Below are 25430 nucleotides of genomic sequence, written 5' to 3'. Positions count from 1 at the left end.
AATTTTAATCGTCCTTTCATTGAAAACGACATAACAGCTAACAACCACTTTTTTTGATTCGGGATCATACAAACGAAAATTTTTAGCTGTTGGTTCATAACCAACTAGAAACATCTTCTTGGATTTAGCATCCCATTTCTTTCTTCCAAGCTGTTTGGGTTCGTACACCATACACTCACTGCCGAAAATTTTAATATGACCCAAATTTGGTTTATTTTCAAACCAACACTCAAATGGTGTTTTTGTATTTTTTCTTAATGCTGATCTATTTAGAACATAAACAGCTGTTCTCACTGCCTCTGGCCATAGAAATTTACTTAAATTACTCGCCAGCAGCATTGTGCGGGCGGACTCTTGAACCGTCCTATTATCTCTTTCAATGAATCCATTTTGTTGTGGAGTATAAGGGGTAATCTTTTCCAAAATAATTCCATTATTGGACAGGAGCTCCGCAACTTCTTTATTCATAAACTCCGTGCCATTATCACACCGCATGTATTTCACTCGTTCGCCAGTCATGTTGCGTACCATAGAAATGAAAGATTTCAATTTGTTATGCTCTTCAGATTTGCTTTTCAAAAAGTAAACATACCTGAAACATGTGCTTTCGTCTTTAAGCGACATGAAATAACGAACGCCTCCAATTCCAATCTCATGCATTGGACCACAGAGATCCATATGAAAATATTCACATTTAGCTGCGTCCCGTTTTACCGATGATCCATGTGTTGATCGATGCATTTTTCCACGCTGACAGTCTTCACAAAAGAAATCGGATTTATCTTTTACATCTAATCCGTTAGTAAGATTTTTGTCGCACATTGTTTTGATAGTGACAGTATTAATATGCCCAAGCCGACAATGCCATTGTTGAAGGGAATCCAATTTTGCAGAATTTGCCATAAAATTACTTCTCACTTGAAACAACATTCGGTATTGATTCTTGGAGTCACGTACACCACTTGCTAATATATTGTTGTCGTTGTCTCTCAATGTACAATTTGTGGATTCTGTTACCATAGAGAGCCCTCTTGATGTTGTTGATCCAGTTGAGAATAAGTTTTGTTTTAATTGTGGAACGTATTGTACGTTGCTGAGGATGCGAGGTATCCATTTGTCATTTACAAGAGAGTTAATACGGACAGTACCAAAACCTTTAATTAGCAATCTTTCATTATTCGCAATGTAAACGAACCGGTTTGACGTTAACGGTTCAAAATCTGAGAACCACTCTCTTCTTGGTGTCATATGTTCTGTAGCACCTGAGTCTGCAATCCACACATCACTGTATGGATCATCGAAGCAACAAAAGCAACTTCATCATCGTGCTTATCTCTTTGTTTTGAAGTCTCTCTCTTTTTCTTATTTTGTTTTCTCTTTATTCGGCATTCTCTTTCCCAGTGTCCCATTTTTTGACAAAAATTACATTTCGACGTTCTCTTCCTCCCTTCAAATGATTTATGGAATTTGTTTGTTTTTGCATTATATGCTGCATCTGTTACTTCTGCGTCACCGTTCTTTTGTAATTGGTCTTCTTCTAATTGCAATTTTGCCATCATGTTTTCTATTGTTCTTCCTTCTTTTATGTTGTACCAAACTGTTTTAAAGTTTTGATAATTCGGTGGTAAACTACTTATTATGCGTACCATTTTTATATTGTCAGACAGCTTTTCTCCCTGTGCCTCTATTTCAGCTGCTAACGAAGACACTTTTGATACATATGCTGCAACTGATTCTTCTTCTTGCATTTTTAGAGAGAAATATTCTTCGTAAAGACACATCACCTTCACTTCACTTTGTTTGTCGTGTATATTCTGTAATTTTTCGTAGACTTCGTTGGAAGTTGTACATGACATTACGTGGTTTGCCTTAATTCCAAAGACCCATAGACATAAAACAGACATTTGTGCCGAAGCTCTATATCAAATAATATGATGTAATAAAATTTTTCGTTGACTTTATTTAAAACCTGTATGGTCTCGCCTTCTGCGAACAGATTATATATACATGATGAGATGAAAAATCTGCAACCAACTTCAGACTGCCGTCATTTCTAAGTCACTCGTCCATCAGCTGTTAAAATTATTCCAGTGACAGGTCATTATATTGTTTAGAAGCATACAAAAGCATTTTGGTGAGAATTTTCCAGAAAAAAAGATGGAATTCAAGCGTGATAGTGTGATTTCTTTATATTTGACTGGAAAACTACTATCGTTTCGCTATCGTTAGAGCACTCCATCATTTAAATGTGAATAAATCTTTTGTGTGTCATACCATAGCTCGTTACCTTTACGTACTGGTAGCGTAGCCCGACGTCAAGGAAGTGGACGGAAGAAAACAGCAATATCAGCAGAATTGGTTCGAAAAGTAAAGAAGCGACTTGATCGAAACTCGCGTCGCAGTGGCCGAAAATTGGCTCATGAGCTGAACATATCACAATTTGCAAAAAGTGCAAGAACTTACACCGCAACAGAAAGGAAAAAGGCTCAAAAGAGCTAAAGAGTTGCTTACTTGGCGCTTCGCCGTGCGAGGGTTTCATTGGCCGACAATTCGAACAAATCAAAACTTATTCTAAAATTTGATGCTATTTCCGACATTTTTGCTTTCTTTCAATAAACTTAAAAAAAGAAAAATAAAATCATGGCGTTTGATTTTGTTAAAGTTTTTTATCTTACCCTGTATATATTAAATTTGGAAATGCAAATGAAAAAAATTATATAAAACGTCTAAAAAAATAATTACTATATTCTTTTATCTTAAGTTCTTAACTCATTAAATAAATAGTATAAACATTATATTTTTAAACATAAATTTGCAGAATTGATTTTGTAATATAGTAAACAAAAATAGACCATTTTTGCTTTCTTTCAATAAACTTAAAAAAAGAAAAATAAAATCATGGCGTTTGATTTTGTTAAAGTTTTTTATCTTACCCTGTATATATTAAATTTGGAAATGCAAATGAAAAAAATTATATAAAACGTCTAAAAAAATAATTACTATATTCTTTTATCTTAAGTTCTTAACTCATTAAATAAATAGTATAAACATTATATTTTTAAACATAAATTTGCAGAATTGATTTGGTAATATAGTAAACAAAAATAGACCAGTGTGGGCATGTTTGTTCGGGATACCTGTCTTACGCCCTGGTAAACATTACCATCGTTCTCCACTAATAAACAAACGTGGTTTTTATAATAACAACAATAATGGGATTAAGCCTGACAATTTTGCAACACCAAAACACTATGGTGTCCCGAACAAACATCCCAACAATGTTCTATTAATAGAAAAGGCACGGTCGCAAGGGGTTTTTGTTGTAACGGACAAAACCAACTTACATGGTCATGCTACTTCGTTCATATAAAACGAAAGCATAACAAGTGGAAAAAGATGAAAATGTTTATAAGTGCTGTTGTAAGATTTAGAAGAATTTTCAAAATAATTTTAGTTTTATGTAACTCTTTGGTTCTTCTTCTATTGAGCTTTCGATCTTGTCACTTGGATAAGTTGATTTATTTTTACAATAACTCCTGCGTAGAATATCCCAGACAAGAAACTAGAGAACTGATGAGGATTGGTGGCTCTTTGCGAAGCTTATGTATTCCTTGTCTTTCCCCCTGGTAAATATTACCATCGTTCTCCACTAATTAACAATCGCTGTTTTTATTAAAATAACAATAATGGGATTAAGCCTGACCATTTTGCAACTACTAAACAAATATAATGAATTCTTATACAGGCACAATACTCAAAATTATTAATGAATTATTTTGTAAGAATATAATAATGATATAAGTTGTTAATTATATAATTATTTTTTGTTAAAAAATAATGAAGTCATTATTTGACTGTATGTCATTTAATATGATATGTTTAACTTGTTCAGAAAGTCGATTTAATACCATATATTGTCTGGGAATATTTTCATAATTATTACCAGCCTGATTTTGAAGAAGAGTTAGTTTTACTCAGGTCGTTCGCATCCAAACCTATTCGATTTAAATTCGGTGTTTTATACATTTTGAAGGTTTTCGTCAATTTTCAAAAAACTTTGATCAGTATTTCCACGACAATTAGTTGTAAAATTTTTAGATTTCATCTTATAATAAATTCTTAACATTTAATAAAATTGAAAAATATCTAGAAATTATTAAAAAAAATTGCATCACAAACGAAATTGAGTCGGCATCATTCTGTAACAAACAGCCGATTTCGCTGTACGAAACGCTAAGAAGATGTCTTGGGTGACTTAATACGTCATGTGTTGGCAGCAATACAGGGTTGCCCATATTCGACGGAACCCATGTTTTTTTTTTTTTTTAATAAAAGAAAAAAAATAAAAATTTGGCGGTTGGCAATGTTAATTTGTTCCAAGTAGATTTGTTTTAATAAATTTTTGAATATGATATCTCTCAAATGTCCGCCTCTGGCGTTGATGACGTACTGTGCCCTTTTTGCTGCATTTTCCATCGTTTTTGCCAACATTTCGGCCGGAATAGCGGCTATTTCTTCACGAATGTTGTCCTTGAGCTCTTCTACGGTCCTTGGCTTGTTAACGTAAACCTTTGACTTCAAATATCCCCACAAGAAGAAGTCAGGCGGCGTCAAATCGGGCGAACGCGGTGGCCAGTCCAAATCACCACTTTTCGACATCAAACGGCCCGAAAACAAATTCTTCAGAAAATCGATTGTTATGCGACTTGTGTGCGGTGGAGCGCCGTCTTGTTGAAACCATACGCTTTCGACGAATAATTGGCATCACAAAATTGGTCATCATGTCGCGATAACGCTCCTGATTGATGGTAACAGCATGGCCATTTTCATTTTGGAAGAAAAACGGCCCAATGACCGTTTTTGCACTAACGCCGCACCAAACGGTGACTTTTTCGTCTTGAAGAGGCACTTCTTGAATCTCCTGAGTATTTTCCGTGGCGTAAAAACGGCAATTTTGCTTATTTACGGTCCCATTCAATGTGAAATGGGCTTGTTCCAAAATTGCTCGTCATCTTCGGCCATTTCGATGACTCTTTGGGCCCATTCCAATCGACGAGGCTTGTCCGCAGGCAACATTCTTTGCGTCAATTGAATTTTGTACGGGAACAAATGCAAATCAATGCGAATTATCCGTTGTAAAGTGGACCGAGCCATGCCCAACTGCTGAGAACGGCGTTTTTAGGATGTTTTTGGGGACCTCTCAACACTGGCTCGTACGGCAGCGATATTCTCGGCCGATCGCCTTGGTCGACTTTTATATGGCCTCTTCGGATTAGAAAGAGCCTTACCAGTCGAACATTTTTCGTATAAACGCTTAATGGTGTTCTTAGATTTCTCACTTCTCACATTTTTTAATGTTTTAAAAGCACGTTGAGTTTACACAATTGACTTCTTCTGTTGAATGTAAATTTCAACTATTTCAGAGCGCTCGTGTGGCGTGTATTGGTTCATGGTAAAAATCTGCTTGGACTGACGCTTTAAACGCGGTATGTCATTAAGCGATGTGACATTGGATGGAAAATAAAAATAAGATTCTTCAAGAGATTTGGAAGGATGCAATTAAAAAGTAGTAAAGAAAAGACAAAAGTAGGACGACCGAATATATGCAATCGGTGCACAATTAACTTTGAAGCGGGCAAACTGCATCCAAATCTGACAGAAATTAAGGATGGACTTGGATGTATATCATATATTTTATCGAAAAGCATTGTTATAGAGTGCACATTAATTTTTCTGGCAGATTTTTTGAATCGGATAAATCATATTTATGATAGCTGGCTTCTTTAGACAATTTGCAAAAAGTGCAAGAACTTACACCGCAACAGAAAGGAAAAAGGCTCAAAAGAGCTAAGGAGTTGCTTCATTTGGCGCTTCGCCGTGCGAGGGTTTCATTGGATGTTTGAAGGCCATAATTCGTGACAAAGGTGACCAATTCGAACAAATCAAAACTTATTCTTAAATTTGATGCTATTTCCGACATTTTTGCTTTCTTTCATAAAACTAAAAAAAAAAATAATAAAATCGTGGCGTTTGATTTTGTTGAAGTTTTTTATCTTACCCTGTATATATTGTTTTTATAAAAACAACAATAATGGGATTAAACCTGACCATTTTGCAGCTACTAACCAAAAATAATGAATTCTTATAAAGGCACAACTCTCAAAATTATTAATGAATTATTTTGTAAGAATATAATAATTAATTATGTAAATATTTTTAGAACAGTTTGGCTTATTTGTTAGTGTAGAACCACTAGTTCCCTTGTTTTTTGTCTGGGATATTCTCCCCAGAAAATATTTTAAAAATAACTTCTATGACAAAAACATTTTTTACCCAAGTGACGAGATCGTAAGCTCAATAGAAAAGGAACCAAAGAATTCAATAAAACTAAAATAGTTTTGGAAAGTCTTCTAAATCTTACAACCGCACTTATAAACATTTACATCTTTCTCCACTTGTTATGCTTTCGTTCAACCTGAACGAAGTAGCAAAAAAATGTCCCATCATAAACGAAATTGTGTGGGCGTCATTCTATGACAAACCGCCGATGTTGCTGTAAGAAACGCTAAGAAGATGTCTTGGGCGACTTAGTATGTCATGTGGAGTTGGCAGCAATACAAGCGAAACTCATAAGATTCTTCAAGAGATTTGGAAGGATGTAATTAAAAACCAGTAAAGAAAAGACAAAAGTAGGACGGTCGAATATATGCAATCGGTGCACATTTAACTTTACAGCGGGTAAGCTGCATCCAAATCTGACAGAAATTAAGGATGTTGATAGGATGTATATCTAACGTGACCATACGTCCCGCTTTGGGCGGGATAGTCCCGCTTTGAGGTTATCTGTCCCGCTGTCCCCAGCGAGAGCAAAAATGTCCCGCTTTCGAAAATACTGGATATTGATATTGATGAAAAATACATGAGTTATTTTTTTCCCCGTGAACATATAATTTATTTGCATAGTTTTTTTCAAGCAACATTAACATTAAAATTAACTCGAAAGATTTTGTAATGCTAATGCTGGAGTTAATGTTGACGTCGTCGACGGCGTCAAATGTCAACAAAATTGAATCGTATGAAATTTTATGAGAGCAGTTAATCTTAACGCCGTAAGAAATTCGACGCCGAAAAAGTTCAATCTGTTTCAACTTTTTCGGCGTTGACATTAACTCCAGCATAACAAGGGAAATCACCAAATTAAAAATGCTTATAAAAACAGAAAAAGTTTCTGTCACTCTGTCAGTACCCTAAACATAGACGCTCTAAATTGTTCTGGTATCTTTTCATCGCGGAGTCGGAGAAGGCGAGCAAAGTCAAACAATTTATTTTCAAAAAAACGCAAGTGTACTTTTAACATTTCTTTGCAAAATAAGTATCCATTTATAAAACAAAGAAGTGGTGAATCAGACGTTACGTGTGAAATATGTCGTACTGATTTTAGTGTTGGACATGGTGGTGCCAGTGATATTGAGAAGCATTTAAAATCGGAAAAACACAAGCTTTCTGATAAAGCTGCCGCTTCAAGCTCGTCAATGCTTTCTTTTTTTAAAAGAACAAATTTGGCGACTTCCAAAGACTTGGATATAGCTGCAGCGGAGGGTGCGTGGGCGTACCACACAGTGCAAGAAAACCTCAGTTTTCGTTCGAATGACTGTGCTTCAAATCTAACACAAACATGTTTTGAGCATAAATTTAGATGTGCCCGTACAAAATCACAAGCTATAGTTGTAAATGTGCTGGAACCTATGGCGATGGACGAATTGAAAGGACACCTTCACGAAGCCCACTGCATATCTTTATTAACCGATGCTTCCAATCATGGCTCAATAAAATTATTCCCTGTTTTAGTTCGCTATTTTGTACCATACGAAGGCGTGAGAGTCAGGATTTTAGAGTTTCAAAAGCAGCCAGGCGAATCATCTGATATAATTGTGGATTATTTGAAAGAAGTATTATCTTGCAATGATTTGAATAAGAAAATTGTGGCATTTTGTGCAGACAATATAAACTGCAATTTCGGAGGAAAGAATAGAAAAGGGATAAATAATGTTTACGCGAAATTGAACCTATCCGTCGGAAGGCAGCTCATTGGGATTGGGTGTGGAGCCCATATAATTCATAATGCTATCAAAACAGCCGCAGATTGTCTCCCTGTTGACTTCGAATGCATTCTTGTGAAAATTTATTCATTCTTCTACATCTACAGCATTCGGGTAGAAGTTCTGAAAGAGTTCTGTGATTCCACCGACACAGAGTATCAGAAGCTGTTGGGCTACAGTAAAACAAGGTGGCTTGCTTTAATGCCAACGCTTGAGAGAATTTTAAAAATGTTTCAGCCTTTGAAAACCTATTTTCTGAGCATAGATAAATGCCCTACTATTTTAAAAACGTTTTTCGAAAATCCCAGCTCTGAATTGTGGTTATATTTTTTGCACGCACAGACAGCGATTTTTCATCAAGCCGTGTTGAAAATCGAGGGACAAAACGTGTCCACAATAGAGTCTGCGAATGAAATTAATCGTCTCCGAGATAACTTAGAACTTAAAGAGAATTCGATTTTCCTTCCTTATTCCGTCCGCAACCTACTGGTAAAATTACAAAAAAACTGACGTTGCTGTTGATGAGCAGAATGTGAAAACTGCGGCAGCGGATTTTTATAAGACAAGTAAAGAATACTTGGAACAGTGGTGCCAGTTCAATGCACAACTAGCAGTATTTGAATGGTCAAATTTGAGAAAAGTCCCTACTTGGGAAGACGTACAGAATGTGACGGATTTGCTGATCACACAAAGATTTCTTAGCAGTAGCCAAGATACGGAGGTGTTCGATGAGTTTTCGCTTATTTCCAGTTACGTCACAGTTGAAAAAATCAAAAGCTGGACCGATGAGAATTTTGCTACCGAAGACCGTTATGTGGAGCTGTTTAAACACTTCCGTGCTAATAATCTCAACTGCACAAACGTTCACACAATTATTGAGTATGTTTTATGTATGCCTGGAAGTAACGCACCTGTCGAAAGAGTTTTTTCCCTAATGAATAAAATATGGACAAGTGAAAAAACGCAGTTAAGTGTGACAGTTTTAAAAGCTATTTTAATTACTAAGACTAACATCAACAAACAATGTAATCAGCTCCATTCCTACTTGAAAACTAGACCCGATATTTTAAAACTAATTTGCTCTGCTGACAAATATAAAACAAATACTTAGACATAAGATTAATTTCATAAATTAGATTTATACGTATTCTCTCCGTTTTTGAATAAAATTTGTTTTTAAATGCATAATTTTTTTTTACAAAATTCCGCAGGCGTCCCGCTCTGACGAAAAATATAAATTGTCACATTATGTATATCATATATTTTAAAATCATTGAATCGGAATAATCATATTTATATAGCTATAACTACTATATCTGAGCAAATCTTAGACATACTTTTTTTTTTAAGTTAAATTCAGTTGTATGTGCTGTAAGAAGAAATATAGAAGAGCTATACCTAAATCAGTAACGATCTCGAAAACATTTATCTAAGGTATTCCTAAGCTATTATTATCGGGGGAAATTTAAAATTCAAATTGTATGAACCAAATATATGGGTGTTATATCTATATCTGAGCCAATTTTCACCCAATTGCATTAAGCTACTTGCAGTTTAAATTGGGATAATATCAAACATTAGCCGCATTTAAAGAAGAATACGGGCGAAGCAATGAATAAGACATATATTCAATTTTAGACCGATTATCTCCAATTTCACAAGTGTTCAATTGATGTGACCTTTGCTTACAAAAATACATGGACTAACAGACATGCAATAATTGCCTCAGTAAGTGATTCTATTCAGATCAGAAAGAAACTGTGGGTTTATCTTTATATATATATATATATATATATATATATATATATATATATATATATATATATATGTATATATATATATATATATATATATATGTATATAAATATAAACCCACAGTATATATATATATATATATATATATATATATATATATATATACTTTTTTATCGTACAAGGTATTGAAGTTTATATAATTGAAATTACTATAACCTATAACATTCTACTTATAGGTTCACCCTTAGAGTAGTTAGTTCAGTGAAAATCAGTCTTTAAAAACTGATAATACCTGCTTAATCTAAATTCGATATTAATTATGAAAGAAGAAATAAAAATGCACGTTACCATTTAAGATTTTATACACCATTATAGTATAGAACATAATACATCCACTTTTTAATGTAGGTATCGAATTAATTTTAGCCTGTAGTATAGGGCGGTAATGCAAACCTACTGTTCCAAAGAAAATCTCTCAGCGCAAAAAGCAGTTAAAGTTAACATACTCTCCTCTCCATGATAGAGGTTATAAAAATAAATGTGGTTAAAAACCTACCTCTTACATACTAGTTCTATGATTTACCTCACTGTCTTGTATTTATTCAAGACAGTAACTACTAAAATTTCCAGAACGCTTTTCTCATACGGACAAGATATCTTGTTTATGGACTTGCTTGTGTAAACACGGTGTTGCTGACTGGTGGCAGGGTTGTGTGTAATTGTATTGTATTGTATTAATATCTACATCACTTATAAACCGGTTATATGAGCCAAATAATAAGGGATGATTTTTTATTTTATTATTGAAATAAGAACTACTATAAGCAGCGAACATTATAACGCGAAAATTTAAGTTTTACGTTTGTTCAATAAAGTTTTATACAAAGCCAAACAAGTAAGTACATTTGACTTACTACTACTATTTAATAAAAGTGGTAGATTAAAAATATAGTTAATTCCGTATAAAAGATTTTGCGAAATGAAAAGTATTTTAATACATTTTCTACATTTTTATACGAAGCTCAAAACAAAAATTCATATTTACTGCACTTGCTTAGTAAGTACGACACAATTCATTCAATTAATACCGTACTGTTAATAAGTTGAATTGACAAACATGTATGTTACTTTAGGATTAAAATGTGTTAACGATTAACATATTTCTTGACAAAGCAATATAGGTCAAAAAGGCTGTTTTATCGGTTAGTGTCATAAAATAGACCAAATATTTTGATTATGTCAAAATCTCGTTTTTCAGCTTCGAGAAGAAAACTTGAGCATGACGCTAAAATAAGCTTCAAATAACAATGATTTAGTTGATCACTCCATTTTTATACCCTCCACCGTCGGTTGTAATCACGCTACAATCAAAACGAATTAAGATAGAAAGCTAAAATTTTGCACAGATCCCTCTTCTGTCTGCAGGCAGGTCAAGTTCGAAGATGGGCTATATCGGTCCACGATATCATATAGCCCCCATATAACGGTACCCCCCGATATCCGGTATTTTGATGATTTTAGCCACATTTTCCAATGGAATAGTCTGAAAATCCACCGGAGGAGTTGTTTGAGAGCACTTTACTTCCTGAAAAAGAATTGTTTATATAGGTCCACGATATCGTATAGCCCCCATATAACGGTATCCCTCGATATTGGGTATTTTGATGATTTTAGCCACATTTTCCAATGGAATAGTTTAAAAATCCACACGAGGAGTTCCTTGTGAGCACTTTATTCCCTAAATGGGAATTGTCTATATAGGTCCACGATATCGTATAGCCCCCATATAACGGTACCTCCCGATATTCGGTATTTTGATAATTTTAGCCACATTTTCCAATGGAATAGTCTGAAAATCCACCGGAGGAATTCCTTGAGAGCACTTTACTCCCTAAATGGGAATTGTCTATATAGGTCCACGATATCGTATAGCCGCCATATAACGGTACCTCCCGATATTTGGTATTTTGATAATTTTAGCCACATTTTCCAATGGAATAGTCTGAAAATCCACACGAGGAGTTCCTTGTGAGCACTTTAGCCTCTGAAAGGGATGATTTTTTTTTTTTTTTGAAAATGTCCTAATCGTCCCAAATGGTGGAGGCTATTCAAAGTATGGCCCGGCTGAACTTACTGCTTTTTTACTTGTTATACACTCCATTATACTATGGAGGGTATATTAACTTTGTCATTCCGTTTGTAACTCCTCGAAAAACTCATGTCAGACCCTACAAAGTATTTATATTCTTGATCAGATTAAAATTCTAAGTCGATTAAGCGATGCCCGTCTGCCTGTTGTAATCACGCTATATTTCGAACGAATAAAGATAGAACGCTAAAATTTTGCACACATGTTTATTTTTCCAGTAGGCAGGTTATGTTCGTAAATGGGCCATGTAGGTCCACGTCTTCGTATAGCCCCATATAACGGTACCTCCCGATATTCGGTATTTTGATGATTTTAGCGACATTATTCACCGGAATAGTTTCATATTAGGTATTTGAAGTTCGAAAGGGATTTTACAGCCTAAGACAGAAAATTTACTGTGCAGGTCCACGCCTTCGTATAGCCCCTATATAACGGTACCTCCCTATATTCGGTATTTTGATGATTTTAGCGACATTATTAACCGGAATTGTTTCAAATTTGATATTTGAGGTTCGTGATGGATACTACAGCCTATGACAGAAAATTTTCTATGCAGGTCACGACTTCGTATAGCCCCCATATAACGGAACATCCCAATATTCGCCATTTTGATGATTTTATCGTCATTGTTCACCGGAATTGTTTCAAATTACGTTTTGAGAATTCGTAATGTGATCTACAGCTTTTTAGCTTGTTTGTAACATTATTAGTCGACTGTATAACATAGATTTATTAAAATTAATATTTTGTAAACAATAATGCTCATGACTAAATTAGGATAACAGAAAAAATTAATATAATCAAGAAGTAAAAAACATAATTTCTACCGGACCGAACTTTAAATACCCTCCACTATTAGCTAAAGAAATCATTTTTATATAAAAGCATCTGGATTCAAACGTATTCCACTTTTAACTACAAATGCCAGAGAGGTCGGTTAGATAATGCAGTTAAAGCTCACAAAAAAACAATTAAGTCGATTAGGCCATTACAGAATGTGACTAAAATCGTCAAAATACCGAACATCCGAAGGTGCCCTTATATGTGCACTAGGAAATTGTAGACCCACCTATTTAAAGCTCTGCTACTGGATGTAAAATCCATTACGAACTACAATATATTATTGTTATATATATTGGGGTTATACGAAAACCTGGACCTATATATGCAATGTTCCCCCACCGGAGCTAAAACCTACTGAACTACAAATACAATAAATTGTGGCTACAAACACCAAAATAACGGATATCGGGAGATATTGCTATAGAGGCTGGCTAAAGGGAAGGTCAGCTGGTTTTGCGAAAAAAAAGAACATCCGCTTTGGTCAAGCGTTGACATTTCTTGTTCGTTCAAATAATGTGGTCATTTGTCTGTGTACTTAAAGTCTAGTCAATTGATTATTGCTTTAAAATTAAAAGGACTATCGAAACCCATTATAAAACATCTGCGAAACCCTACATTTTCTTCCTTAACCTGATTATATTTTTTGTAAAATTTATAAGCGTAAAATAAATTAACCGAATTTTGATCCAAACCACTGTCTAGAAAATCTTTTGAATTGATCCTAAAAGCGTATTTCAACTTAAAAGAAATGATACGATACCTATAACATCGAGTGAAAATTATATAATTAAATTATAAATATGTTGAAAATTGCTTGGAGGGTAGCTACAGCGACTAAGTTAATGATTTTTGAAAATCAGTTTTGTGTGAGGAACTGCATAATGTATGTTTGTTTTTACTCATAACGCTGAACCGAAGCAAATGGAACCAAAACCACGGGTCGGGACAACTGAAAACACATCCCAAAAACTGAAACATGGTTCTAAAAGGAGCGTAAATACTTTGGAACTTCTTTATAATGTACGATTAGTTCGTCGCAATGAATAACATTCTACTATAAGGATCATCCATTTAGTATTATTCTACTTATTAAGGAACACGAATAGAGAAATACTCTGTTACTGACAATGCACCCGAGCTAGTCAACAACAACAACATGAATAACATTTGGAAATAAGCAGAAATCAAACAACTGGATAATAAATCAATATAAGAATTGAAAGTGAATAAAGTGTATTATCGGCTTGATAAACAAAAATAAAAATAATACTTTTTACACTATAAAGGAAACAAATAAAACAGAGGTTAAAAAATATGTTTATAATGGCTACTGCTTCGAATATGTGCCCTCCATCCTGTCACCCCCTCCCGGTCCTTCGCAAAAGGAAAATAGGAACGATATGAAAAGTGTAATTAGACTTTACGTAGAATAGTCTAGGGAAGCTGTCAAGAAAATGTTGAAATGTTGTTGAGGTTATCGTGGAGACCAAGAGAATATCTCGTTGATTTACACAAGATCACGAAAGTAGTAAAATGTTTAAGAAATTTTTCAGGAAATCCGACAGAATACAGCACTTGGAAGAAGAGTGTAGAAAGGACTTACTAGCAATAGTATTAAAGTCGCTCAGAAACTACTTGTATGACTCAGCGAAAATGAAAATATTTGCACTGACATTTGCTCTAAATAATAAGAACTTTAATTGTAAATTGATAAGATGGAAAGCATTTTTAGAAGATATGAAGTAACTCAAAAACCAGAAAGATATACTGTCGTTGCTGACGTTCTTCTAAGAATTCCTCATGTGAACTCGCAACTTATCTGTGTAACGACAACACAAAATAACGACGAAAGTTTATCTCATAACTTCATTTCATTTACGGATGCTACCATAAATGCTTTTAAAATCCAAATTATATTATCTTTGAAGATCTAACATTATACCAAATTGAGATAATCTTTCCCACTTACCGCAGACACACAATTTCTGATCCAAATGTTTCTAATGTCAATCTGAAATCTATCCTAAAATATGTCTAAATCCTTTCGTTACCAACTGCATCAAAACAGATGACAGCATTTTAGGAAAGATTTAAAGACAACTGTAATCAATATAAAATTAAATATACTCGGACTATAGTAAAAGATATAACGGGTAAGTTCGGCCGGGCCAGCTTTTATTCTTGTTATTATTCAAAAGCAGGATGATACTTACTGATATAAATTTTATGTTTATAGATAAATAAAATATGTACATTATAAATTATTATTATTTTTTGTGTTCATTTTTCATTTATACGGCAGTAAAAAATCTGTGTGGACTAGCATGAACTATTTTAACCAAACTAGCTTATACTTCTTCAATGAACTAGATCATTCTTCAATTGTAAAAGTATATGAAATGCACTGCCCTATAGACCCCACAAAATCACTCAAAAACACCCAGTCATTGGAGGACATTCGTATTCGATGTGTTATCAGGAATTCGACTCCTTATTGTGCTTACTTAAATGACTCAATTTTTGTATTTGGCTATCTAATACTAAGGAAAACTAGAATTGATTTTATGAAAAGATTTATTCATTTATTCTTTTCGTATACAAAGGCCTCTGCGCCATTAAGGCATTTTAATTTCAAGTCGGTAAAATATAAACAACTAATATATGAATAAAATACATATCAAATTTTTAAAATGTACAAATAAAATACTTTTAAAATTTAGCTTTACAATTTAGGAGCTCTTCAACATTTCGTAACAGACACTTTTTAATTTCTGAATTATAAAGTGAATATCTTCTAATATTTCTCAATTCATGGCGTAAATCATTACATAATTTACTACCAAAATGTTGGATACGTTTCTTAGTTTTTTCACTACGGCAGACTACTACTTGTAGTAGGTCATTATTGCGAGTATTATATGAAATATTGTATGGTGTCCAATGTCATTTACACATTTGCAGACATATAATAATGATTGAAATTTATGAATACCATAAACTGGTAAAACCGTTGGAAATTTATATTTATACAAATTAAGCATAGAGTAAATTAATGGCAATTTTGCAACTGACTTTAGTACTTCATTTTGCATTCGCTGTATCGATTTCAAATGTACAGTGGCTCCATATCCATAAATGATTGCAAACTAGTTGATATGACTTTGAATAAGAACCTGGAATAAACTTGGTTTCACGGTCAAATTTCTTCCTGAATTTATACCAAATACCTATTGCAGGTGCGAGTTTGGATCTCAGATAATCAATATGATGATTCCACGAAAGGTAATTGTACATGCAAACCTAAACTTCTTGAACTTTATTACCATCAATATGAATACTGGAACTACCTCTAGAACGAACATATGGTCTAAACCGTATTAACTTTGTCTTTGTAGAATTAACAAAAAGTCGATTCAAACGGGCATATTCAAATATTAATGAAGCATCATGTTCCATATACGATCTTGCACCAATTTCATGATTATATGTTACATGACTATTTTATCGGTTGGCTTCTTATTACGAAGCTTTAATAGATTTTTTATGTAAATTTCCAGTTTATGTAAATTTCCATTAATTCACGGAGCAATTCTTTTCTTAAAGTCGTATGTAGGATTTTTATTGACTGTGCTGTTTTCTAGAGCCTTGTAAATACACGAAATCAAATTAGAAGTATCAATAGAGGGATTCATTGTAAACAGCAATAAGGGAATTTGCACTTGAACAACCCTTTTACCTTTTTATAATCACGAACAATGAAGTTACTTGATATTATATCAGACTGCCCAATAGTTATATCAATTACGCATGATATTAGTTTATGGTCCGATAAATAATGTTTCACAGAGCTAACTTGACGAACTATTGCAAATTGGTATAAACGTGATCAATAGAAGTATTACTAAGCTTTCTAGTAACCAACGTATCACAGTTTCTGAAATCAAATGACGAAAGCAAATTAAGCAAGTCATTAGTTACTACAGTTTGTAAAACATCAATGTTTCAATCACCAAACAAAAAAAAAAAAAAAAAAAATACAAGGATTCGAACCAAACTGCCTAAATACATTTTCCAACATACCCAAAAAACACGATGTTCTACATCTCTGCGATCGGTAAAATGCCACTATGTTTAATGTCTTGACATCCACAAGCTTTGCAACAATAATTTCAACACTTTGTTGACTAACACATTTTCCACCTTGAAAAAGAAGTTATTCTTTACAAATAATGATATACCACCAGCCAGCCACCAATCAGCTTTCCGACCTGCAGCAATGAACAACATCGTACCCTGTAATTTTATATAACTGGCTTAAATCGTTATTTGACCGAGTTTCTTGTATACAGATAATCGCAGGTAAAACAAAAAATTTTAATACTTTTAGAGCTATTTAATTTGGAAATAGATGAAATGCTACTGGCATTTACAGAGATAATATTAAATTTTTAAAGGAATTGTTCATTTAATAAATCTATATTTGAAAAATAATTATTAAAGGATTAGGAAATAATTATTAAAAAGGATTAGATTTTTAATAATATTTTCCGAAAAACTAACATATGAACATGATTCATAAATCCATCATCCTCCACCACATGCCTGTATTTACGCCGTTGCTGTACATCACTTGGAGCTTTCTCCAATAAATTTTCCACATCATCCATATCATTTATCAGTCTTGGCTTAGATAATTCACTTCGTTTGGCATAAACTCTTCCACCAGTCGCATATACATCTCTAAATCCAATTTTCTTCAAATTCTTTGCATAATTAAGTAAGCGCATAGTTTCCTTACTTAAAAAATCATTTACAAATACGGTCTTATTCGCCTCAACATCTTTCAACTTTGGCTTAATAGACATCAGCATATCTTTCGATTTCTCCGAATCAAACTTAACAACAATTGACTTGCTTCTATTTCGGTTATCATTCCGTTTTTTTCAGGAAATACGCATCACAAATTGTGTTGGGTGATATTTCTACTCCTGCATCTTTTGAAAGTTTCAAAATATTTTCGGTGGCAGTTAATTTATTTGCTTCAACTCCCATAACGACACAACCATTTCTTACCCTTGGATCGGTTAAGAATTTAACAGATTTCTTTAATTCGGTAACTTCAATCTTTAGAGCCCTGTTCTCTTTCTTTCAAGTTTTTATACCCTCCACCAAAAAAGGTATGGAGGGTATATTAACTTTGTCATTCCGTTTGTAACTCATCGAAATAATCATTTTAGACCCAACAAAGTATATATGTTCTTGATCAGCGTAAATTTTTAAGACGATTTAGCCCTGTCCGTCTGTTGTAATCACGCTACAGTCTAAACGAATTAAGATAGGAAGCTAAAATTTTGCACAGATCTCTCTTTTGTCTGCAGGCAGGTCAAGTTCGAAGATGGGCTATATAGGTCCACGATATCGTATAGCCCCCATATAACGGTACCCCCCGATATTCGGTATTTTGATGATTTTACCCACATTTTTCAACGGAATTGTCTGAAAATCCACACAAAGAGTTCCTTGTGGGTACTTTATACCTCGGCAGAGAATTATCTATATAGGTCCACAATATCGTATAGCCCCCATGTAACGGTACCCCCCGATATTCGGTATTTGATGATTTTACCCACATTTTTCAACGTAATTGTCTGAAAATCCACACAAGGAGTTCCTTATGGGCACTTTATAACTCGGCAGAGAATTGTCCATATAGGTCCACGATATCGTATAGCCCCCATGTAACGGTACCCCCCGATATTCGGTATTTTGATGATTTTACCCACATTTTTGAACGGAATTGTCTGAAAATCCACACAAGGAGTTCCTTGTGGGTACTTTATACCTCGGCAGAGAATTATCTATATAGATCCACAATATCGTATAGCCCCCATGTAACGGTACCCCCCGATATTCGGTATTTTGATGATTTTACCCACATTTTTCAACGGAATTGTCTGAAAATCCACACAAGGAGTTCCTTGTGGGTACTTTATACCTCGGCAGAGAATTATCTATATAGGTCCACAATATCGTATAGCCCCCATATAACGGTACCCCCCGATATTCGGTATTTTGATGATTTTACCCACATTTTTTCAACGGAGTTGTCTGAAAATCCACACAAGGAGTTCCTTGTGGGTACTTTATACCTCGGCAGAGAATTGTCCATATAGGTCCACGATATCGTATAGCCCCCATGTAACGGTACCTCCCGATATTCGGTATTTTGATGATTTTACCCACATTTTTCAACGGAATTGTCTGAAAATCCACAAAAGGAGTTCCTTGTGGGTACTTTATACCCCGGCGGAGAATTATCTATATAGGTCCACAATATCGTATAGCCCCCATATAACGGTACCCCCCGATAATCGGTATTTTGATGATTTACCCACATTTTTGAACGGAATTGTCTGAAAATCCACACAAGGTGTTCCTTGTGGGTACTTTATACCTCGGCAGAGAATTATCTATATAGGTCCACAATATCGTATGGCCCCCATGTAACGGTACCCCCCGATATTCGGTATTTTGATGATTTTACCCACATTTTTCAACGGAATTGTCTGAAAATCCACACAAGGAGTTCCTTGTGGGTACTTTATACCTCGACAGAGAATTATCTATATAGATCCACGATATTGTATAGCCCTCATATAACGGTACCCCCGATATTCGGTATTTTGATGTTTTTAGCCATATTTTTCAACGGAATGGTCACAAGGGGTTCTTTGTACACAAGGGGTTCTTTGTGAGCACTTTACCCACCGACAGAGAATTCTCTATATAGGTTAACGATAACGTATAGCTCCCATATAACGGTACCCCGCGATATTCGGTATTTTGATGATTTTACCCACATTTTCCAATCGTATTGCCTGAAAATCCACACATGGAGTTCCTTGTGAGTACTTTACACGCAGACATAGATTTGTCTTTATAGGTCCACAATATCGTATATCCCCCCATATATCGGCACCTTCCTATATTAGATATTTTAAAGATTTTAAAAGAATTTTTATTGGATTTTTTTTTTTTTTTTGAAAATTTTCTAATTCGTTCCAAATGGTGGAGGGTATTCAAAGTTCGGCCCGTCCGAACTTACTGCTTTTTTACTTGTTTTTTCTTATTATTTTCTGCTACTCCTCTCAGAATATCATCAAATTGCTTTGACATAAAACTCATCGCATCTTCCATTTCACATAGCTGAACCAGTTTTTATACCCTCCACCAAAAAAGGTATGGAGGGTATATTAACTTTGTCATTCCGTTTGTAACTCATCGAAATAATCATTTTAGACCCAACAAAGTATATATATTCTTGATCAGCGTAAAATTCTAAGACGATTTAGCCCTGTCCGTCCGTCTGTCCGTCTGTTGTAATCACGCTACAGTCTAAACGAATTAAGATAGGAAGCTAAAATTTTGCACAGATCTCTCTTTTGTCTGCAGGCAGGTCAAGTTCGAAGATGGGCTATATCGGTCCACGATATCGTATAGCCCCCATGTAACGGTACCCCCCGATATTCGGTATTTTGATGATTTTACCCACATTTTTCAACGGAATTGTCTGAAAATCCACACAAGGAGTTCCTTGTGGGTACTTTATACCTCGGCAGAGAATTATCTATATAGGTCCACAATATCGTATAGCCCCCATGTAACGGTACCCCCCGATATTCGGTATTTTGATGATTTTACCCACATTTTTCAACGGAATTGTCTGAAAATCCACACAAGGAGTTCCTTGTGGGTACTTTATACCTCGGCGGAGAATTATCTATATAGGTCCACAATATCGTATGGCCCCCATATAACGGTACCCCCCGATATTTGGTATTTTGATGATTTTACCCACATTTTTCAACGGAATTGTCTGAAAATCCACACAAAGAGTTCCTTGTGGGTACTTTATACCTCGGCAGAGAATTATCTATAAAGGTCCACAATATCGTATAGCCCCCATATAACGGTACCCCCCGATAGTCGGTATTTTGATGATTTACCCACATTTTTGAACGGAATTGTCTGAAAATCCACACAAGATGTTCCTTGTGGGTACTTTATACCTCGGCAGAGAATTATCTATATAGGTCCACAATATCGTATAGCCCCCATATAACGGTACCCCCCGATATTCGGTATACCTCGGCAGAGAATTATCTATATAGGTCCACAATATCGTATAGCCCCCATATAACGGTACCCCCCGATATTCGGTATTTTGATGATTTTACCCACATTTTTCAACGGAATTGTCTGAAAATCCACACAAGGAGTTCCTTGTGGGTACTTTATACCTCGGCAGAGAATTATCTATATAGGTCGACAATATCGTATAGCCCCCATATAACGGTACCCCCGATATTTGGTATTTTGATGATTTTACCCACATTTGTCAACGGAATTGTCTGAAAATCCACAAAAGGAGTCCCGTGTGGGTACTTTATACCTCGGCAGAGAATTATCTATATAGGTCCACGATATCGTATATCCCCCATATAACTGTAACCTCCGATATTCGGTATATTGATGATGTTAGCCACGCTTTTCAATGGAATTGTCTTAAAATCAACACAAGTAGTTCCTTGTGAGTACTTCACCCCCTGAGAGAGAATTGTCTATACAGGTCCACGATATCGTATATCCCCCATATAACGGTACCTCACCGATATTCGGTATTTTATGATTTGACCCACATTTTTCATCGGAATTGTCTGAAAATCCACACAAGGAGTTCCTTGTGGGTACTTTATACCTCGGCAGAGAATTATCTATATAGATCCACGATATTGTATAGCCCTCATATAACGGTACCCCCGATATTCGGTATTTTGATGTTTTTAGCCATATTTTTCAACGGAATGGTCACAAGGGGTTCTTTGTACACAAGGGGTTCTTTGTGAGCACTTTACCCACCGACAGAGAATTCTCTATAGAGGTTAACGATAACGTATAGCTCCCATATGACGGTACCCCGCGATATTCGGTATTTTGATGATTTTAGCCACATTTTCCAATCGTATTGCCTGAAAATCCACACATGGAGTTCCTTGTGAGTACTTTACACGCAGACATAGACATATATCGGCACCTTCCTATATTATTTTAAAGATTTTAAAAGAATTTTTATTGGATTTTTTTTTGATAATTTTCTAATTCGTTCCAAATGGTGGAGGGTATTCAAAGTTCGGCCCGGCCGAACTTACTGCTTTTTTACTTGTTAAGTTCTGTTTTGATTGCAGCTAACTCAGTGGTGACAGAATCATTGGTATTGTTTTTGCTTATACTCTTGCTGCAAAAGTGACAAACATACTCACTCACACTCTTGTTTTGCAGAAGGTGTTTAAATTAACGCTTGTTGAGAGATGCACAAACAACATGAAATTCTCCCTCACACCTATCGCACTCTATGTTTTCATCTTCTTCGTCACGACTAATTTGGATTCAACACAAATTGTTTCTTTTTATACCCTCCACCATACTATGGAGGGTATATTAATTTTGTCATTCCGTTTGTAACTCCTCGAAATATTCATGTCAGACCCAACAAAGTATATATATTCTTGATCAGCGTAAAATTCTAAGACGATTTAGCCATGTCCGTCTGTCTGTCTGTCCGTCTGTCTGTCTGTTGTAATCACGCTATCTTTCGAACAAATTGAGATAGAAGGCTAAAATTTTGCACACATGTATTTTTTCCCAGTAGGCAGGTTAAGTTCGTAAATGGGCCATGTAGGTCCAAGTTATCATATAGCCCCCATATAACGGTACCTCCCGATATTCGGTATTTTGATGATTTTAGCCACATTTTTCAACGGAATTATTTCAAATTTGGCATTTGAAGTTTGTAATGGATGCTACAACCTAAGACAGAAAATTATCTCTGCAGGTCCACGTCTTCCTGTAGGCCCCATATAACGGTACCCCCCGATATTCGGTTTTTTGATGATTTTAGCGACATTGTTTACCGGAATCGTTTCAAATTTGGTATTTGAAGTTCGTAATGGATACTTCATCCAAAGTCAAAGAATGAGCCATGTAGGTCCACGTCTTCATGTAGCCCCCATATAACGGTACCCCCGATATTCGGTATTTTAATGATTTTAGCGACGTTATTTACCGGGATTGTTTCAAATTTCGTATGTGAAGTTCGTAATGGATACTTCAGCCCATGCCAGATTGTCTGTGCAAGTCCACGTCTTCGTATAGCCCCCATATAACGGTACCCCCCATATTCGGTATTTTGATGATTTTAGCTACATTATAAACAGATTTTTCTTCAAGTTTCGCATTTAAATATTGTAATAACTTATGACAAAAGTTGCCTATGCAGGCCCACGTCGTCGTATAAGCATTCGGTATTTTTAAGATTTTAACAAAATTTTTAACGGGGTTTATTTTTTGGAAATTGCCAAATTTGTACCAAATGGTGGAGGGTATTAAAAGTTCGGCCCGGTCGAACTTACAGCTTTTTTACCTGTTTTAAACTGCGTCTACTTGTATTTTTTGTTTTTATTTTTTATTTATTTATTCAATTTCCTTTCCATACTACCAAAACACTTCAGGGCTTAACAATATAAATATTCCTGAGTAAACTCAAACTTGGCTCCCCAGCCATAACTTCAAAAAATACAAAAAAAGGGCAATATTCATCTATATACCATAAGCAACAATACAAAAAATTAATGCCACTGTCATCAGATAAAGATAATAAAAAGATAATTTAACATAAAAATATTATAATAAAATATTTAAAATAAAATATTACAACCACGTCTCCATTCAACGAACTAATCTCAAATGATTCAACAGTTTTCAGCGAAACGCATTTTTGGACTGTGAAAAAATTCAGAGTTCAAAAGGCAAATGATTCCATATTCTAGCAACACGTATCAGAAAGGACTTCTCAAAAATAGTACTAAATATTCTAGGCATAAAAATTTGAGTGGTCCTAGATGACATATTAAAACTAAACATTTTACTTCGCAAAACAGTTGCACCAATTTTCACAATCTTTTAAAATGCACCTAAAATCCTACTACAAATATATTGTTCAAAATCAACGCCCAGTAAACTCACAACATAACCCGAAATGTGCTCACGCCTTTTAACACCATAGACGAATCGTACAGTAGAGTTAAGTATACGTCGCATCCTACAGGAAACACGTTCAATCGTACCAGAAAATATATCTAAGCCATAAGTCACATGAGGCATAAGAAGTGCAGTATCCAATCGTCTTCTAACCCACTGAGGAACATACATATTAGTTAAGTAGAGCTTGCGAATAATTCCAAAGACTTTACGTTGAACAGTGTCAACATGAGATTCAAATGATTAAATGATTCAACCAAAGTACCTAACATGCTATGCTTGATAACAAAAACTACTGGATTCCAATCCAAAGTAATGTTAAGATCATACACCCGACTTCCAAACATCATTGCTTTTGTTTTTAAAGTGTTTATTGTCAGTGAATTATCTGAAAACTAGTGATTAAACCTAGCAAGGAAATTATTTATTCTGCATTCAACGGCAGCTGGAGAGGACGTATCATCCTTCAAAATAAGATACACATCATCCGCAAATAAAACCGGTGTACAACTTAACCTACTAAAACTCTCAGCAAGACTATTCACATAGAGGACAAACAGCAACGGACCCAGTACCGAACCTTGTGGCACACCACAAGTAAGAGAAAGCATTTCTGAAGATATCTCGTTATAGGAGACAAATCGCGATCTACCACTCAAATAAAAAATAATAAGCTTACAATCAGTATCAGAAAAATTAAAATCATTCTTAAGCTTTCTAATCAGCATAAATGCCTTAGTAAGATCTAAAGACGCCACTTCTGTATTCCTGTTCAAATTTAAATTACCCCTAATCTCATCAGTCATATAGAGTAACAATCCTGTTGCACTGTGATTTTAATAGGAAGAAAACTGCTCGCTATAAATATATCTCCTTACGTGTGATGAAGCTTGGACCTTCATAATGTGTTCACAAACTTTAGAAACAACTGGAAGAATATATATTGGTCTAAGATCGTCAGGGTTGATTACAACACTACTTTCTGGTATTGGGACCACACGAGCTGTCTTCCACAAAAGGGGGTACGCAGAGGTCATAAGAATATAATTAAACACGTCCAAAACATAATCAGAAATGTATGAAAAAATGAACTTCAAAAATCGGGCGGTATAGCATCTGCTCCAACAAATTTAGATTTAATTTTATATAGCGCTATAAAAATGTCATCAACATGAACACAACTAAAGGAGAACCCAGCATCTGATCCAGTTAACTCCGGCATAGTTATTATCAATAAATGGTGAAATTACAACATTAATATCAAAATCTTCCCCTATGCAACCTGAACTCCTCAAAAAGGGCCAATAGTAAAATTGTCTGTGTTCGCGTCGGACAACAGATTTCGCCTTATTACGGTACTTACAAAAAATTTTCCAATTCTGGCGACTCTTGTCACTTAGATAGACTCTAAAAGCTAGATCATGGGTATAACAAGCCAAAGTAGTGCAGTTGGATGTAGTCCAATTATCACCACCGCTAATCCTTTT

General features: G+C 34.9%; 1 protein-coding gene across 1 annotated transcript in view; it reads left to right on the top strand.

Moving 5' to 3' along the window:
- Positions 1 to 10590: 10590 nt before the first annotated feature.
- LOC101898901 (synaptosomal-associated protein 25) overlaps positions 10591 to 25430 on the top strand; it is a 750023-nt gene continuing 735183 nt past the window's right edge. Inside the window, exon 1 of the mRNA XM_059126630.1 lies at positions 10591 to 10749. The gene's annotated coding sequence lies outside the window, so the exon portion shown is untranslated. The remainder of the gene's footprint in view (positions 10750 to 25430) is intronic.

This window comes from Musca domestica, unplaced genomic scaffold (assembly GCF_030504385.1).
Source record: "Musca domestica strain aabys unplaced genomic scaffold, Musca_domestica.polishedcontigs.V.1.1 4, whole genome shotgun sequence".
NCBI lineage: Eukaryota > Metazoa > Arthropoda > Insecta > Diptera > Muscidae > Musca > Musca domestica.
This window is presented reverse-complemented; position numbering and strand designations above follow the sequence as displayed.